The 15,653-nt window shown below is 40.1% G+C and overlaps 1 protein-coding gene across 5 annotated transcripts in view; it reads right to left on the bottom strand.

The window, feature by feature from the left end:
• The window catches only part of IDE (insulin degrading enzyme), a 155,368-nt gene that overhangs the window by 81,202 nt on the left and 58,513 nt on the right, over positions 1–15,653 (bottom strand). Inside the window, exon 1 of one of the 5 annotated variants that reach the window (XM_058697172.1) lies at positions 5,672–5,692. The exons of the other annotated variants lie outside the window; for them this stretch is intronic. The gene's annotated coding sequence lies outside the window, so the exon portion shown is untranslated. Of the gene's footprint in view, positions 1–5,671; positions 5,693–15,653 lie in introns of those variants that run through there. 5 annotated transcript variants of the gene reach the window in all.

Here is a 15,653-nt window from a genome sequence, read left to right on the forward strand (position 1 = left end):
TCTCACAAACAGGAGGTCACTATCCTCTTCTATTCAACAATGGACTACCAATTCTGACCAGTCCAATAATGCAAGAAAAAGAAAACACATAAAGATGATAAAGGGGAAAAACAACATTATTCATAGATGACACGACTATGTATGAAGGGGTTCAGAGCAAGTCTCCCCAAAATGTGCCACTTTGGCATGTGGACTATTTTGAGCTGAAGGCTCAAGAGAAACTTTGGCCCCTCATGTACCTACAAGAATCTAAATTGGAGTTCCTTCCCAGAAGTAGAGTTATTATCAGAGATAAATTTTATCTGAGTGACTCATGTATATATGGGGCAAACATCTAATTATCAAATATCTGTTCTTTCTCCTGTCCTGTGAACTTCCCTCCTCCTCTTTAAGGCCCCAGACCCTATTCCATTCCCTAGCTCAAGATGGCATATATACCTCATTTTACCTTTCTGTCTTTGAACCTCTCATCCATGCAGGATGCAGAACTCACAAAATTAAACTGGATTTTCTCATGTCAATTTAATTCTTAGACCAGCCAAAAGAACATTTGATGGTAGAGGAAAACTTTTCCTCCCTAACTATGTCAATAGAAAACCCCAAGAATATACTAACAGCTTCCATTTTTGGATAGGATAATAACAGGTCATAACCAGATTCACCTTCAATAAATAGAAAAAGCCATGATAAATTAGAAAATCGTATTTTCAAAGATGTTGGAGAGTTGTGGAAGAAATGAGAATTGGATGAAGTACAAATCCCAGATGGGAGAGCCTCTGAGATGAGCTGATGATCATCACCTGTCTTCTTCTCTGGGGCTATTTGCCAATTTTGAATGTAGACTGAAGATCACACTAGGCCCAAGTAGAAGAACTCTACTCAGGGAAGATAAACAGAGGCTTTGGGGGATGCATGAGTTTGGTGTGACAGATTAAAGGCCCAAGATGCCCCAAATCCACAGCTGATTTTTGCCACAGGACATTTTCTGAGCTATCACTACATACCCACCAGAATGGCTAAAATGAAAACGATGGAAAACACCAAGTGATAGAGAAGTTATAGGGTAACCCAAACTCTCATACACTGGTAGTGAGAATGCAAACTGGTAAAACCATTTTTTAAAAACTGGCAGTCTATATTAAAGCAGACAGTATGACATAACAATTCATACATTAGATATATATCTGAAACAAATGCATTTATATGTTCATAGCAATACTATTCATAATAGCCCAAACTAGAAATGATCAAATGTCAATTAACAGTGAAAAGATAGACTGTGATATATTCACGCAATGGAATAGTATGCAACAGTGAAAATGAAAAGCCTAGAACAAGGCACAAGGAAGATAAATCTCACTAACATAAGGCAGAATGAAAGAAGCTGTATGCAAATACTGTATACTTCCATTTACATAAAGTGCGAGAACAGGTAAAATCAAGCTAACAAGACTTTTATCAAGATACTGGTTACCCTTGGGGGCAGGGAGCAATCATCAGAAGGAAGTATGAGGGAGGCTTCTAGGATGCTGGTCACATGCCGATTATAGAGATATACTCAGTTTGTGAAAAGTCATCAACCTGAACACTTATGATATATTTTAAGTTCTTTAATAGAATTTTTGAAAATACCACAAATACAGTAAAATAAAGGAGGAAGGGGATACATGAATTACTCAAGGCTATAATTATCATGCACAAAAAAGTCATCTTGGAAATGGTGCCACAAAGATCCTGAGAAGTAGCTGTCCAAATCTAACAAGTGCTAAACCAGGAAGGCTACGAAACAATAGTCCAATTAACATGATTATCTAACCCTTCTCAGGTGTGTCCTGAGACAATTATTTCTGTTGATGTCATCTTAGCCACAAGAAATAGGAGGCCCATATAAGTACAGCATGAGTCAATTTAACCAAGTCAATAATAAATTATGATGTTAAATATTTTAACTCAAGTCTTCACTCATTATGTATGATTTGAAAACCAGTTTTGAGTAATTATTTTTATTTTTTTTTTTTGAGTAATTACTTTAAACCTCAGTTAGAATTTAAAAATAAAACACTCCTAAATAAATAAATAAATAAATAAATAAATAAAAATAAAAATAAAACACTCCCAGGGGCACCTGGGTGGCTCAGTCAGTTAGTGTCCAACTTAGGCTCAGGTCATGATCTCACAGTTGGTGGGTTTAAGCCCCATGTTGGGCCCTGTGCTGACAGCTCAGGGCCTGGAGCCTGCTTCGGATTCGGTGTCTCCCTCTCTCTCTGCCCCTCCCCCACTCGTGTTCCATCTCTCTCTCTCAAATATATATATATAATAAAAAATAAAGCACAGCAACCAAGAGTGACAACAATAAATGCAACCCAAATAAAAGCAAAATGATCAAACTTTAAATTCTCCCCTCAACAATTTTCAACATTTACATCAAACAGCTTTTTTGTTTATTTTTGAGAGAGAGCATGAGCAGGGGAGGTACAGACAGAGGGACAGAGGATCCAAATCAGGCTCTGTGCTGAGCAGCAAGCCTGGTGTGGGGCTTAAACTCACGAACCACAAGATCATGACCTGAGCCACGCCAACAGAGCCACCCAAGCGCCCCTACATCAAACAACTTCTAACCCAGGATTTGAATTAGGTTCTTTATTTTAATCCTTTTTAATGTTTATTTATTTTGAGAGAGAGCACACACACACACACACACGCGCGCCTGTGTGTGTGTGAGACAGAGAGACAGAGAGAGAGAGAGAGACAGAGACAGAGGGAGAGTACCCCAAGTAGGCCCTCCTGTACTATTAGCACAGAGCCCGATGAGGGGCTTGAACTCACGAATCATGAGATAACAACCTGAGCCAAAATCAAGAATCAGACATTCAACCGAGCCATCCAGGCAGAGGGGTCTCATCTAGTCTTGCCAATCAAGAGTCATGTGCAGTGTTCATATGAGTCTGTTAAACTGACAGAGGTAACAAAAATTGCATCAGACTTGAACAGCCTTTACAGCGTTTCTCCTCTAAAATAGGTATAAAAAAAAAATCAAGAAAAAAAAAAACTTCATCAAGGCACAGTGTCTGGTACATAGTAGGCACCCACAAATGTAACCTTATATTATAATCATCATTACTACGGTCCCACAGGGATGAGATGCAAATAGAACCAGCTCAACAACCACCATATTATTACTAGCGTTCTTATCACATACTCATGCAAATTCCAGCTGTATGTTGTCACCTCTAGAGGTCAAAAACATTCACTGGACAGGCTGGTAATAGCATGGTACTTTATAAGATTATCAGAAAAACAGGTATATAATTATCCCTTTATAGATGCCATAGGCAAGCCACTGTTTCTGTCACTGGTTCTCAACAGGTGACAATTTTGTGGGACCTTTGACAATGTGTCACAATTGAATTGCTGCAACTAAAAGGTCAAACTGGTAACCAGGGAGTAGAGGCCAGGGATGCTGCTAAGCATGTTACAATGCACAGAACAGTCCCTACCACACAACAAAGAATTATCTGGTCCAAAATGTCAGTAGGGTAAAAGGTAGAAGACCCTAGTTTATAGTTCTAACATTGTCATCCAAAAATAATGGATGAGAATCACTGAGACCAATTTAATCCACTTAAAATAAAACCAGGAGAGGGGCGCCTGGGTGGCCTGGGTGGTCGGTTGAGTGTCCGACTTCAGCTCAGGTCACGATCTCGCGGTCCGTGAGTTCGAGCTCTGCGTTGGGCTCTGGGCTGATGGCTCGGAGCCTGGAGTCTGCTTCCGATTCTGTGTCTCCCTCTCTCTCTGCCCCTCCCCCGTTCATGCTCTGTCTCTGTTTCAAAAATAAATAAATGTAAAAAAAAAAAAAATTAAACCAGGAGATAGCCTCATCAAAACAAAGAAAGCTATCTGTATTAAACTCCCATCTACTGGTTTATTTTAAAAATCTAAACCAGGGGCCACCTGGGTGGCTGTCAGTTGAGCATCCGACTTTGGCTCAGGTCATGATCTCACAGTTCATGGGTTCAAGCCCTGCATCAGGCTCTGTGCTGATAGCTTGGAGTCTGGAGCCTACTTTGGATTCTGTGTCTCCTTCTCTCTGCCCCTTCCCTGCTCGCGCAGTCTCTCTCTCTCAAAAAAGAAGTATTAAGAAAAAATTTTTAAATAAAAAAATAAAAATCTAAACCAGAAAAGGATTAAAGACAGGGAAAAACTGATAAGGAAGGAGAGAGAGGAAAGGTTTGCAGAAACCCTCTGAGTAAGCAATCTTGTGCATAAATAAAGGGATCTGCCTCAAAAAAGGAGCATAGCAGGGCGCCTGGGTGGCTCAGTCGGTTGAGTGTCTGACTTCGGCTCAGGTCATGATCTCACAGTCTGTGAGTTCGAGCCCCGCGTCGGGCTCTGTGCTGACAGCTCAGAGCCTGGAGCCTGCTTCAGATTCTGTGTCTCCCTCTCTCTCTCCCCCTCCCCTGCTCATGCTCCATCTCTCTCTGTCTCAAAAATAAATAAAAACATTAAAAAAATTAAAAAAAAAAAAAAAGGAGCATAGCAAGGGCACAGAGACAGATCCTTACTAAATGTTCAGTTAGCATTTTACACAGCACACGCTCTTTATAGGGATTATACTCTCAATGAACCCGATATCTCAAAGGTTATCTCAGGATCTATCATCCTATGCCCATTTTTCCTGAAGGGGGAAATTAAACCTCATAAAAGTAATTTGGTTAGGGCCACACAGGCATCAAAGAACTAGGATTCAAACCCAAGTCTTTAGACACCAAGGCACCATGCTCTTTACTTCTACCAAATTAAAAAATGTATCTTCTGTACCGAGATTACACTCTGAAAGGATACTCACAGAATTGTTGAGTACGGTTAGCTATAGATAGTAGACTATTAGCTGATCTTTATTATTTGTACTTTTCAGAATAGTACAGGAAGGATCCTTGAAAAGATAAAACTTAATGATCTTGAATGTGCTAGGCTGTGTTTACTAAGTATATAACCCAAAGTGAACTTTTTGTTGTTACTTGGAACAGCTACATCACAGTGTAACAGGACTAATTAATAAGGAAAAAATCTGGACCCCATATCCATTCATTGTCATTGCTGACAAATTAGTTCCCTTAAGAAACTAGTTTGTTGGCTCACAACTGGAACAATTTCCAAAAGAATTTTTAAAACGGTTTGTGATGAGAGGTGAAGGCTTTAAGCAGACAATGGAACAGAACCCACAGCCTAATTCCAGAATCTACTTTTCACTCAATTGCTGACCTAATGTGGTCTGGCCTAATGTTGCTGTCAATCTGAGGCTTCATTTTCTTTCTTTCTACACCTAGGTTAAGAATTTCAGGGAATTTAGAAAGTAACAGCCTAGACTGTCTCGTTTTTTCATTTTAATTTTTAACAAATGTTTTAAAAAGTTTTATTTATTTTGAGAGAGAGAGAGAGAGAGAGAGAATGTGTATGCATGTATGCGGGGGAGGGACAGAGAGAGAGAATCCTAAGCAGGCTCTGCTCCAGGCTTGAACTCACTACCGGTGAGATCATGACCTAAGATGAAATGAAGAGTCAGACGCTCAACTGACTGAGCTACCAAGGCACCCCACTTTTTTTTTTTTTTAAACCACAGATGTTATTTGTTTATTTATTTCAATACAGACTTTGACTTAAGAAAACTCACCCCCCTGGGGCATGTGGGTGGTTCAGCTGGTTGAGCGTCAGACTTCAGCTCAGGTCACGATCTCATAGTTCGTGGGTTCCAGCCTCGCGTTGGGCTGTGTGTGCTGACAGCTCGGAGCCTGGAGCCTGGAGCCTGCTTCGGATTCTGTGTCTCCTGTTCTCTCTGCCCCTCCCCCACTCGTGCGCGCACGCGCTCTCTCTCTCTCTCTCTAAAAAGTAAATAAAATTTTAAAAAAAATTTTTTTAATAAAAAAAATAAAAGAAAAAAACCTCACTCCCCTTCCCAAGCCCCATCTAGCTGGCTAACTTTGAAATACCTGTCCTACTGCATCCAAAAATAAATACAGAACACTTTCTTCTCCACTTTACAGCAATGGTGGTGGTGGTGGTGGCGTTTGTCCGCATTTACTGAACATGTAACTATATGGTAGACACATGCATTTCCTCATTTAATTCTCGCCACAAGCCTGTGCAGGAGGTGCCATTACTGTCCCCATTTGCTGATGAGGAAACAGGCCTGAAGAAGGATGTAATAAGTAACAGGTCACAGAGTAAATGGCAGAGTCTAGGCACTGTGGCACCAGAATCCCAAGAGCAAAGCAAACCAAAGAATAATTATCTATATCCCCATCCACCCCCAAAAGGATCTGTATCAGAACGATTCTTCCACAATACTAAGACCAAACCATAAAAGGAATGCTTAAATAGTCAAGACTTGTAGGTCAAAGAGTGAAGCCACTTTGTGTTGCCTCAGCAAGGCAAGGCTGGGTTTAATGCTGGAAGGTGGAAGGAGAGCAACTGATGCCTGAGTAGCTAACGAACAATTAGAAAAGTCTTCACTAGTTAGGTCATGTCAGAAGCACCCTACCACTGAGTATCCAAGTAGAGGCTTGGATACTATTCATGATGTGGTTTTCAAACTTTTTTTTTTTAAAGCAATGTGTGAATTTGAGACTTTTTTTTTTTTAAGGTTTATTTATTTATTTTTGGAGAGAGAGAGAGAGAGAGAAAGACAGAGAGAGAACAAGCTGAAGAGGAGCAGAAAGAGAGGGAGACACAGAATCTGAAGCAGGCTCCAGAGCCTGATGCGTGGCTTGAACTCACGAACCGTGAGAGATCATGACCTGAGCTGAAGTCAGACACTTAACCAACTGAGCCACCCCGGTGCACCTCAAACTATTTCTTTTAAAGGAAATATTTCTTTCTACCAAAATCTTATGGAAGTATAATTCATAAAACTAAACAATGCTGGTTCAAGAGGAAGTCAGAGACCCTACTCTACCCTCTCAGGGCCCATCAGTTGCAGTGACACTGTCAAAAATTCCCAAGGTTCTGACAATAATAGTTCAAAAATTAATATAGAATCCCAATAAAAACACCAAAATGCTGTATTATGGAGTTAGACAAATTGATATTAAACTTTATTTTATTTATTTAAAGATTTTTTTAATGTTTACTTTGAGAGAAAGAGAGAAAGCACACAAGTTCAGGGAAGGGAAGAGAGAGGGAGAGAGAGAATCCCAAGTAGGCCCCCTGCTGTCAGCACAGAGCCCAACTAGGGGCTCGATCCCACAAATAATGAGATCATGACCTGAGCCGAAACCAAGAGTCTAATGCTTAACTGACTTAGCCACCCAGGCGCCCTGATAGTAAACTTTTTAAAAAAAATTTTAATGTTCATTTATTTTTTAGAGAGAGAGAGAGAGAGAGAATACATGTGGGAGGAGCAGAGAGAGAGGGAGACAGAGGATCCCAACCAGCTCTGTGCTGATGGCAGAGAGCATGATGCAGGACTTGAACCCACGAACTGCGAGATCATGACCTGGGCTGAAGTTGGACATTTAACCCACTGAGGCACCCAGGTGTCCCCCAACATTAAACTTTATACAGAAAACAAATATTAAGAATACCGCCTGGGTGGCTCAGTCAGGTAAGCATCCGACTTCAGCTCAGGTCGTGATCTCACGGCTGGTGGGTTCAAGCCCCCGAATGGGGCCCTGTGCTGACAGCTCAGAGCCTAGAGCTGCTTCGGATTCTGTGTCTCCCTCTCTCTCTGCCCCCCCTCCCCGTTCTCTCTCTCTCTCTCTCTCTCTCTCAAAAATAAACAAACATTAAAAATAATAATAATAAGGGGCGTCTGGGTGGTTCAGTCAGTTGTGTCCCACTTCAGCTCAGATCATGACCTTGCAGTTCGTGGGTTTGAGCCCCACATCTGGCTCATGCTGACAGCTCAGAGCCTGAGCCTGCTTCAGATTCTGTCTCCCTTTCTGCCCCTCCCTGGTTCACACTCTGTCTCTCTCTCTCTCTCAAAAATAAACACTGAAGAAGAAGAAGAATAGCTAGGAAAACACTGAGAAGAATAACTTTAAGTGGGATACTAGACTTCCCAGACATTAAAATATACTATAAAGTCTCTATGAAAACAGTACGGTACTGGTTCATCACAAAGACAAATTAGTAGCAAAGACTAGAAAGAACAGAAGTAGGCCCAAATATATACAGAAATTTAGTATTTGACAAAAGTAGCATTTCAAGTGGGTAAAAAAACAAACTCTTTAACAAATGGTGTTTGGAACACTGAGTAGCCTTTGGAAAAAAATAAAAGATCCATATCTAACACCACTCAAAATTAAATTGCCAATGGATAAGGAAATTAAATACAAAAAATGAAACTGTTTAAGTACTAGGAGGAAAAAACACTGGAATTCTTCTTTAACCTTGGTATAGGGAAAGGCTTTCTCTTTTTTTTTTTTTTGAGATAGAGAGAGCATGAGCAGGGGAGAGGCAGAGAGAGAGAGAATCCCAAACAGGCTCTGCACCAGCATTGCAGAGCCCGGAGCAGGGCTCGAACTCACAAACCCATGAGATCATGACCCGACACGAAATCAAGGGTCTAAGGTCTTACCAACTGAGCCACCCAGGCGCCCCAAGGCCGCCTAACTTTCTGATTAAAAAATTCCAAGGGTATGAATTAAAGATATAAACTACAGAGGGGTGCCTGGGTGGCTCAGTCAGTTAAGCATCTGACTTTGGCTCAGGTCATGATATCAAGGTCTGTGAGTTCAGAGCCTGGAGCCTGCTTCGGATTCGGTGTCTTCCTCCCTCTCTGCCCCTCCCCCATTCATGCTCTGTCTCTCTCTGTCTCTCAAAAATAAACATTAAAAAAAACAGATATAAACTAAAGATCTCATAGATAAAACTAAAAACTCTGAAGAGAACACAGAGCTTCACAACACTGGATCTGGCAATGATTCTTTGGATATACCAAAAGCACAGGCAATAAAAGAAAAAAATGGCCATCGGGAAAAAAAAAATGTACCAACCATAAGCAACAGAGCAAAAGGCAACCTGTGGATGGGAAAAAAAAAATATTTGCAAATCATATTGATAAGAGTTAATATCCAGAATATACAAAGAACTCCTATAATGCAACAACTGGGCAAAGGTTGAGGCATCTGGCTGGCTCAGTTGGTGAATCGTGGGACTCTTGAGCTCAGTGTGGTGGGTTTGAGCCCCACATTGGGTGTAGAGATTACTAAAAAATAAAATCTTAAAAGAAAGAGAGAGGTGGGGGGAGCACCTGAGTGGCTTAGTCGGTTGAGCTTCTGACTCTTGGTTTCAGCTCACATCACAATCTCAGTTTGTGAGTTCGAGCCCTACACAGGGCTCTGTGCTGACAGTGTGGATGCTGACAGCTTGGGATGCTCTCTCTCTCTCCCTTTGGGATTCTCTCTTTCTTCTCCCCCCCTGCCCCTCCCCCACTTGTGCTGCCTTCCTCTCTCTCTCTCTCTCTCTCTCTCAGAATGAATAAACTTAAAAGGGGGGGGGGGGCAAAAGGAGTTAAATGAACATTTCTCCAAAGAAAATATATGTAACAACATCGCTCATCATTAGAGATACGCAAATCAAAACCACAAAGAATTACCAATGGATGACTATTATCAGAATTTAAGTATTGGCAACAATGTGGAACAAATGGGAGTGCTTGGCTGGCTGAGCCAGTAAGGTGTGTGACTCTTGATCTCAAGGTTGTGGGTGTGAGTCCCACACTGGGCGTAGAGATTACTTAAAAGAATAATTTAAAAATATATATATTAGAAAAAGAATGTGGAAGAAATGAAACCCTTGTGCACTTTTAGAATGTAAAATGCTGCAGCAATATGGAAAACAGTATGGCAGTGCCTCAGAAAATTAAAACTACTATATAATCCAGCAACTCCACTTCTGGGTATATGCCCCGAGAAATGAAAGGACTCAAACAGATATCTGTACCATGTTAACGGCAGCATTATTTACAATAGCCAAAAGACGGAAGCAGCCCAAGAATCTCTTGATGGATGAAAACAAAATGTGGTACATACAATGGAATATTATTCAGCTTTAAAAAGGAAATTCTGATACATGCTACATTATGGATTAACCATGAAGACATTACACTAAGCCAATAACAAGGGGACAAAGACTGTAAAGTCCACTTATATGTGGTACCTTAGTAGTCAGATTCAGAGATAAAGTAAAACGATAGTTGCCAGGGGCTGAGAGAGGAGACTGGGGAGTTACTGTTTGCTGGGTACAGAGTTTCAGTTTGGGAAAATAATAAAGTTCTGGAGATGGATGGTGGTGATGGCTGCCCCAAAATGTGATGTACTCAGTACCACTGAACTATACATTTAAAATCAATCAGGATGAGGAGTGTGCAAAATAAAATAAAAACACTGAGAGGGGCACCTGGGTGGCTCAGTCGGTTAAGCATTGATTCTTAAGGTCGGCTCAGGTCATAATCTCATGGTCGTGAGACTGAGCCCCCATGTTGGGCTCTGTGCTGGGTGTGGAGCTGCTTAAGATTCTCTCTCCCTCTCCCCTCTGCCCCTCTCCCCCCACTGCCTCTTTCTCTCTCAAAAACAAAAACACTAACAAACAAACCTAACTGTATTATAAACGAATATAATCATACTAAAGGAGCTAAGAAAGAAATGAACTAACCTAACTGTGGAAAATAGTATTCTGAATGGATACAGTTTCCAGGCTAAGGACAAAAAGAACTGTACATAAATGTTATAATTTAGTTATCAAAAGTGTTCCTTACAGAGGTTTAGGTTAACAATCATGAAATTAGAATTAAGTAAATAAATATGTGTATGTATGCTAGAATCAATCAAATACATTATGGGTGATGAAATCCAGTGTACTCATGGTTAGAGAAAAAAGTTTTAAAGGAAAAAGACTCAAATAAATTTTGTAGTACCAAATTTCAAACAGCAGTATTAATACAAACTCCTGACTGTGAATATATACAGATACAGAAATATAAATATGTGTATGTGTACGAGTAGCTACACTGCCCACTAAAAGCAATGACACCTCAGTCACAGTGAGTACATCTAGGGCCCAGATCTCGGTCCCTAAACATCATTTTCCAATAAGAGGAATCAAGTGGTTGACTCTAGAGCTAGGGCAAAGAAAATACAAGTTAAGCCTGAAACACCATATAATGTCAAAAGTAAAGATATTCTCTAAAAAAGATGGGGACTCACCCAAAGGAGCTCCTAATGACCAAAGCTAGAACACTTTGAGTGATAAAATGACAGCAATGAATTTTAATCCACAGAATAAAATAAATACTGTGAGTCCGCATTGCTACAAACAAGTAAATAAACGAGACAGAAAAAGTCTACCTCACAGAATTTCAATTAGTAATAAAGAAGGAAAGAGGGAAATAATCAGTAGGTGCAATAATAAATGCACAGACAAGATCTACCTACAAGTGGATGCTAAAAGGTTTGAGGTAAAAAAGGATTTGCATAGTCCCAAAGTATCTCCTTCAAGATATTTATTAACTACAAAGGTGAAGACACTATTTTCTTATTCTTGATAATTATACTATGATGATATATAAGGTAAGTATATTATTTTTGCAACTTTTCTGTAAGTCTAAATTAGTTCAAAATTTAAAGTTTTTTTAAATTAATAAAAATATATCTGTATCCAGATATATCTGCACCTACCCACTCCCTCCTCAAAAAAAAACTAATGAAGAAGGATTTCTACATTACATTAGAGAAGATGTTAGAGCCAGGATTCTATGCTATTAGAAGGCCAAAGCTAGAGGGGCGCCTGGGTGGCGCAGTCGGTTAAGCGTCCGACTTCAGCCAGGTCACGATCTCGCGGTCTGTGAGTTCGAGCCCCGCGTCAGGCTCTGGGCTGATGGCTCAGAGCCTGGAGCCTGTTTCCGATTCTGTGTCTCCCTCTCTCTCTGCCCCTCCCCTGTTCATGCTCTGTCTCTCTCTGTCCCAAAAATAAAAATATAAATGTTGAAAAAAAAAAAATTTTTAAAAAAAAGAAGGCCAAAGCTAGAAAAAAACTAAATGTTTATTAAAGGTTTTCCTAAGATACAGACAAATAAGCACTGGTATATGCTACAACATAAACTCTGAAAACACTATACCAAGCAAAAGCAGACCAAAGAACACATACTGTATCATTATATTTATTTTTTAAATTTTTTATTAAAAATTTAAAAAAAAAAAATTTTTTTTTTCAACGTTTTTTATTTTTATTTTTGGGACAGAGAGAGACAGAGCATGAACGGGGGAGGGGCAGAGAGAGAGGGAGACACAGAATCGGAAACAGGCTCCAGGCTCCGAGCCATCAGCCCAGAGCCTGACGCGGGGCTCGAACTCACGGACCGGACCGCGAGATGGTGACCTGGCTGAAGTCGGACGCTCAACCGACTGCGCCACCCAGGCGCCCCTAAAAAAATTTTTTTAATGTTTATTTATTTTTGAGAGAGAGACGGAGTGCAAGCTGGGGAGGGGCGGAGAGAGAGGGAGACACAGAGCCTGAAGCAGGCTCCAGGCTCCAAGCTGTCAGCACAGAGCCCGACGGAGGGCTCAAACTCATGAACCACGAGATCATGACCTGAGCTGAAGCTGGACATTTAACTGACTGAGCCACCCAGACGCCCCAGTATCATTCTATTTATATGAAATATCCAGAATATGTAAATCCATAGAGACAAAAAGATGGTTGCTTGGGGCTGGAAAAAGAGAAAAATAGGGAGTCCCTGCCAAGGGATACAAGATTTCTTTCTGAGGTGATGAAAATGTTTAAAATTGTTTGTGGTGACAGCTGCACAGATCTTTGAATATAGTGAAAACCACCAAGTGGTATACTTTATTATTTTGTGTGTGTGTGTGACCCTACCACACTCCTGAATGGTGTACTTTAAGAGGATGAATTGTTCAGTATCAATAAAGCTGTTACAAATAATGTGTGTGTGTGTGTGTATGTATGTGTGGTATTCACATATTATATGCATATATATAAAACATTTACGTATATACACATGTGTATGTATATATATATAAAACATTACATACGTTACTACAACCCCTGGCTTATTCATTACTCTAATATTCACAGAAAGATGTTTTCTATTTTGCTGAATCGTGATAATGTTAGTACTAGTTTGGCCTGCTGGTTTTAAGCACAAATATTCATTTTACCTTAAAAAAAAAAAGTCTGTTTTAACCATGTATCTAACTGGCCAGATAGTCTTATCTATTCAGCTTCTAGGAATGGAATCTTCCCAGTGTGAGGGTCCCCATCTGCCTTATTTATATGACCTGACCTACAGGTAATATAAAATTATATGTATATGTATATGTACATATATATACACACATACATACATATAATACATATATACATATATATACATATATACACATATGTACATATATAATAAGTATATGCATATAATGCCGTCTTCTTGCTTCTCAGTCTTCCTCGCACTGTTAAACTCATCATCTTCTTGAAAGACTGTACACTAATTTTTCTCCTTTCCTGCTCTCTTCTTGTTGGGCATCTGTAGAGACACCTCAAAGGCGGCAGAAGTGACCTGCTACATCTCTTACGCGTGTCCACCTAGCTCAGGCCAACAGTTTTCACTTTCCTAGAAGCAAATTTAACATGCTCTTCTATACCCACCCACTCTCATCCCATCCTCTCGCCTAGGTTCCAGACAAAGGTGAATTTGGAGGCAGCAGAGCTGTCTGAATTAAACTTCTTAAGAGCTGTGGGAATTTTTATGTCTCTGTTAACCATGTACAGTTGCTGTAAGAATCAAATAAAATGATGTGATAATTCTTTAAAAACCATAAACAAGGCAGGGGGTAGTCCTGATCACACAATCATTTCTGTATCTTCACAGCAATTTATACACACACACACACACACATATATATACATATATGTATATATATGTGTGTGTATATATATATATATTTTTCCCCTCCTCATTTCCACTACAACCAAAAACCTCTAGTATGACTAAAAACTAATAAGACTGATTTCCTCCAGTCACTTTATAGCAAGAGTCACAAATTTAAATGCTTACAAGGCCAAAAAGGTAACATAAGTGAGCAAAAGCAAGAGAAGTGGAATTGTGATGAGAAGGAATACTAGCCCCATCAGAAAGGAAGCAAATCTCAGCTCAGGCCAAGTGCTGCCAGGCAGCAATGTGGGCCCAAGTGTCACCAGGTCTCCTCATTTTCCCTAAAGGAACTGAACTCTCGGGATTTTTAAGTGTTGATACACATTTAAAAGACAACTGCAAAAATATGTGCATGCCACATCTCAGCCTACTGATCCAAAGACACCTGCTTTGCAGGTGAGGTGACCAGACTCTACAATAAAAACAACACAAAGTGAGAAGGTATTGACATTTTAGCACAAGGAAAGAAAAGGAACTGTACACTAGTAGAAGCCAATGTTGCTCAGAAATCAAAACTTATTAGAACAGGGATTTTGAAGCTACTTAATTTGATGTCTAGTAAAAAGAAGCCCATGCAAAGTAACCCATTCAAGATAACAAAGCCAGTCTGTGCCAAAGAGGGCTTGAACTCAAATCTTTTGACCACCAGACAGAGTGACTTTTCCACTACATCACGCTAGCTCCCAAGAGAACAGAATTATAGAGCAAATAAGACATTCTGTCACCGGATGGCAGGATGGAATACAAACTCCGAACCAGGAGTCAAGCTCTCTGATCCTGACTGTCCTTCCCAGGACAGATTCTGAGCTTGCGAATGTCACCCTGGGACTCCATGATGCATGATATTCCCAACCTCTTCAGATGGTGGCTAATGATTTATACATGGCGATTTGTATTAGGCATCAGCAGAGCACACAAAAACAGAGTAGCCTAAGGAGGGAAAAAGGGAAGATAGGAATTTTCACCAACTGAAGAAAGAAGGAAAAAAACAGCTAATGTTTCTCTTCATTTTCAAATAGACTTCTTCCATAAAAGCAAATCTTTAGATACAATTAAGAACAAAGGAAAGAAAGAAAAGAGAGGCCATAGGTCTTGTGTTTTTTTGTTTTTTTGTCAAAGTCCTACAAAGAGTCCCTTTGAAAGTCTGTGGCTTTAAACATTTGCTGGATTATCTGTAAAATCATTTAATTCTCAAGCATTCAGAACCCTAGAATTCTAAAGCTGGGTGGAAGATTGGAAGCCATGTAGGTCATCTCTCTCAATTCTGTAGACCTATTCTACAAATGTGTAGATTCACACTAAAACTCAGATCTATACTTTTCTGTTTAGGAAATCATTATAAGATCTTTTAAAAAGTTTAAAAAGCTATCTCCCGGGGCGCCTGGGTGGCTCAGTTGGTTAAGTGTCCAACTCTTGACTTCGGCTCAGGTTATGATCTCCTGATTGATGAGTTCGAGCCCAGCACTGGGCTCTGTGCTGACAGTGCAGAGCCTGCCTGGAATGCTCTCTTTCTCAAAAATATATAAAATAAACTTAAAAAAAAAAAGTTATTTCTCATGTGTTCTTTCTCAAGAAGCTACTAGAGGACATGTATCTCTTGAATGAAGGGACAAACCCAGACAGAACAAAATATGAGATCCAGGATATAGATCCCATAGAGAAGTAAAGAGAAATTCCAGGCAACCACTTTGCAGCAGACCTGGAGCAA

Source organism: Neofelis nebulosa, chromosome 13 (genome assembly GCF_028018385.1).
Source record: "Neofelis nebulosa isolate mNeoNeb1 chromosome 13, mNeoNeb1.pri, whole genome shotgun sequence".
NCBI classification, from domain to species: domain Eukaryota; kingdom Metazoa; phylum Chordata; class Mammalia; order Carnivora; family Felidae; genus Neofelis; species Neofelis nebulosa.